The 4,491-nt window shown below is 40.0% G+C and overlaps 1 pseudogene; it reads right to left on the reverse strand.

Annotated features, from left to right (window-relative positions):
- Positions 1 to 259: 259 nt before the first annotated feature.
- LOC128777931 (U2 spliceosomal RNA) lies at positions 260 to 383 on the reverse strand (annotated as a pseudogene).
- Between the last annotated feature and the right edge of the window lie 4,108 nt (positions 384 to 4,491).

Below are 4,491 nucleotides of genomic sequence, written 5' to 3' on the forward strand. Positions count from 1 at the left end.
TATAGTGCAGCGAGGCTTAAGGAGTCTTACATATGATAATCCATATACCGCAGGGCCTGACAAATAAAGTGTACACCGTGCTTTTTAATTAGTATTACACAACACCTTTAATTAGTATTACATGAACAGAATTAAATTAAAATGGAAATAACAAACTACTTGTATTAGTTTGAGGATGAGCAGGCGTGTTGCACCAGTGAGCCGCTGAGGCTTTTGGGTTTGTCTTTTAAGCTCAAATCTGTTTTCCTACTTCTTCAACATTGGGTAAATAATTGAGTGAACGTGGGCGAATTATTTAATTGCTGAATTCTTCAGTTTCTCCCTCTGTCAGCTGATAAGAACAGATACTACACTTGATCTTGGCCAAAAGGCCGAGAAACGATGTCAGCTGAGGTTGAAAAACATAGCCCAACTTAGAGGAATGTGAGAAATAAATGTGAAAAACCATGAAAGGTCCTTTTATCACAACATTACTTTTTTCAAAAGTCAAAAGGGATAGTGTATATACATCATTAGAAAAGTGTTTTTAAACCTAAGTACAAAAATATGTATTTGATCATTATGTTGTAGTCATTCCCAAGATAACTAAGATCTAGCATTTGATAATATGTGAAGCCAGACTCAAAACACCAGTATTTAGAAATATTATGGAAAATTACTATATGCTTCAAGAAACGCTTAAATATCAAGTATAAAAAGGATGGTAAGTGGCGCCTGGCTGGCTTAGTCAGTAAAGCATGCGACTCTTGATCTCAGGGTCTTGAGTGGAGAGATAACTTTTAAAAAAAAAGAATGTTAATACTTTATATCTAATAGCTGGAATATTTTGCATGGCTTATATCAGATGTAGTAAAATGCATACAGAATAAAAGCTTTATTAAATACCTTATAAGAAACAATTAAATCAACAATTAAAAACAACTCTGCATTGTTCAGCATTTTCGATAGTTACAGGATGGGGTTGAGACAATACACACAGTTGAAATAAACTATATGTGATTTGGGAAAGGAGTTTAAAACACACACACACACACCAGAATAGAGCTGGGAACACAGAGCAGGAGCAAATGTAACTTCCTAAGAGTTTTTCTTTGGTTAGGCTGGGTACTGTTAAAGTAGAGAAAGAAGCCAGGAAATCACATTTCTATTTCACTACCCATCTTTTTAGCAGAGAAACACTCTTTCAATACCCAGGAAAATATGTACATGCCACCTCTCCTGCCTCCATTTCAAAAAAAGTTCATGAACATGGAGCTGAGTTTATCCATGCTGCTGAGCATCTCCAGGCTGCATATCCATGCTGCTGAGCATGGATGCTGCTGAGCATCTCCACATGGCCCTAGCCCAGGAAGAAAGAAGCAGCACCAGGGGGCAAGGGTCCCCAAAGTGGCTTTCTCCATGCATCTTAAATACAATAGTAGTTTTGGGTTTGTTTGTTTTTTAATTGTGGATACCAAGAGACTTAACAATTTTTTAAAAAAAATTTATAATGTTTATTTATTTTTGAGAGAGAGAAAGAGAAAGAGAGAGCAGGAGAGTGAGCATGAGCAGGGGAGGGCAGAGAGAGAGACAGACAGAATCTGAAGCAGGCTCCAGACTCTGAGCTGTCAGCACAGAGCCCAACACGGGCTCGAACTCACGAGCCATGAGATCATGATCTGAGCTGCAGTCAGTAGCTTAACCAACTGAGCCACCCACATGCCCCACAAATTTTAAAAAAGCCATTCCATAGGGTGCCTGGGTGGCTCAGTCATTAAGCATCTGACTTCGGTTCAGGTTATGATCTCTCTCTGCCCCTTGCTCACTTGCACCCTGTGTCTCTCTCTCTCAAAAGAAAGAAAGAGAGAAAGAGAGAAAGAAAAAGAGAAAGAAAGAAAGAAAGAAAGAAAGAAAGAAAGAAAGAAAGAAAGAAAGAAAGAAAGAAAGAAAGAATCTCATTCCATAGCTCACTTATTCAACAATAACAGGCTGGGAAGATGCATGCACATGGGTCTAAGATCAAGCTTCCTTGGCTTTCCAGACTCATTTTCAGAGGCTCACATGTTCTGAGTAACAACGGATTTTCCCCAGAGTTTCACAACTGCACCCTGGGGTTCGAGTAGCAATGGGAACACTGTCAGTAAACCTGTCCCCTACCCAGTGGAGGCCCAAATTGAAGCTGGGAAGTCCTCTCTAGATATACCACTTACAACACCTGCATGTTCATGACTATGAGCCTGCAGTCAGGAGTGGGTCTGCCCCCACTAGAACTCCAAATCCATCTTTCCCAACCTCTTCAACTGCATCACCAGGACTAGGGCATCACTTAAGGTTTCTTCCTGCCCAACCGCACCCAAATCGCAACCTGGCCAGCTGTAGCACTAATCCCTTCAAATTTTTAGGTCTTTTTATACATTTATTCACCCCCAAGAAGTCCCAGATGCAGGGGACAAGTCTCACTCACTGTATGCTAGCCTCTTCATCCACTTCTCCCACCCCTTGGCTACCCCCAAATCCCTTCTACTGGGCCCTCTGAAACACATTAGAGAAACCCCTGTTACCCTCCACCTCTTTTCAGAATGTTCTCTCCACACTTGTCTCCAGAAGATCTCATTCCTCCTTGAGGCCCCTAACTCCCCTACATCTTTCACCAGTGGTGTCTGTTGTTGCTACAACAGTGAAGTAGACATCTTCACTGTTCATTGTTGCTCTCAGGCTATTCTTCCTCCCTACTTCCTAAAAAAAAGCCTGCTTTAAATCTCATAGCATTCATTTACATCATCCACAATCTATCATTTTTGCTGCATGCGTTTCCCTCACATTTTTATGTCTCTCCCTTATATTTTTCCATGACTTAGCTTGTAGCTCATTATCAATCTCCAACATTGCTGCTCGTATATTCTTGTGGGTTCAAGGTTTATGCTGTTGCCTCTTTTCCACCTTAGTCTTTCATTTCCATCAATTCCTCTCCTACAATGATCTTGTCTTCTACACTTCCACAATTACCACCTGCCATGGTCACACCCCAGTTCTCGTCAATGCCAATAACATCAATTTCTTTGTCATCTCAGTTTATAACTCACATTCACTGACCCCCACTTTCTATCATTCTATCTCATTTCCTGTAATAATACAGATTCCAAAATACTTAGAACACACTGGGATCTCTAATCCATCGATTTTGTAACTTTTCACCATCCCCATATCTTCATACCTTCTCTCTCCTTTTTATTTAGCTTGAATTCCATGGTTTAACATAATCAGCACCTTGCTTATACCCTTGAATTCCCCCCCCCTTCACACTTTATTGTACTTTCTTGGCAAAAGCATAACCCTTGTTAAATTCAGTTCTATACTTATTCTGGTCCTACATCCACAGTTAAGAGAAAAATCTCTCAATTGTTCTGACTCTTCTCATTTTAATTTCATGGCTGTGAATCTCAAGTGCACATTTAATGCTGCACATTCACAATACGTCCTTAATCAACCTATGTGATCACTTTCTACTTCATTAGCCTATTTACTCTTCCTCTCCCCAGATGACTATATCATACCTTTTTTATTCTGTTCTTAAATCTCTAACAGTCTCACCCCAAAATTCACTCTGAGCCAATCATGCTCCTTCACATTTCTTGACAAAATTTAAGCATCAGAAGAGAACCTCCATAGACCTCCAACACCAGCTACACCCACCTACCTCCCCTACCATCTATCTGCACTCACATAATCTGCCTCCCTACCTGGCATCACAGATATAAACTATCCTTTCATCTCCCCAAACTCCATTCCTATTTGTTCTATTTGTTCTCCAGATCCTACCTTTACTTACTTTCCTGTGGCAGTTTTTTACTCTTCTCTATTATACCATCTACCATTGTGTGTGTGTCTCTCTCTCTGTCTCGCTCTTTCTCTCACCCTCCCTCTCTCTCCCCCTCACCTCTGCCCTTCTCCTTCCCCTCTCTCTCCCTCTTTCTTTCTCTCATCAATATAATATTATGCTAATATGTCTATCAATTTAAAATACCTTTTCATGACTGCACCAGTTCTCCTGTATTTATTGTCCCATTTCCTTCATCCACTTTGCAGCAAAACTCTTCAAAAATGTTGTCTATACTTCCTTTTCTAATTCCCCCTGCCCAATTCTACTTCAGGCTTACTCCATTGTTGATTTTGCTCCAACTCTTCACCAAATTTGTTTTTTGTTGACATTAAAAATGATTTCTCTATCACAAAATGATTAATTCTTAGTCTATAGCACATTTCTGATCTGTCAGCATTTTTGGACAAAGCTGATTGTTCTCTACATCTGAGCCTCCAGGACACCATATTCTTTACTTCCTTTCTCACTGTTCACTCCTTCTCAGTCTCCTGTGTTCATTCCTCTTCTTATTCCAGAACTCCAATTTTGTAATGCTGCAAGGCTGAGGTCTTGGTCCTTCTTCATCACTCAGTGCCTTAGTGATTTCATATAGCCTTATTGCTTCAAAAAGAATCTTTTTGTGGATGACTTTA

The sequence above is a fragment of the Panthera pardus genome, unplaced genomic scaffold, assembly GCF_024362965.1.
Source record: "Panthera pardus isolate Hobbes unplaced genomic scaffold, ASM2436296v1 HiC_scaffold_17, whole genome shotgun sequence".
NCBI lineage: Eukaryota > Metazoa > Chordata > Mammalia > Carnivora > Felidae > Panthera > Panthera pardus.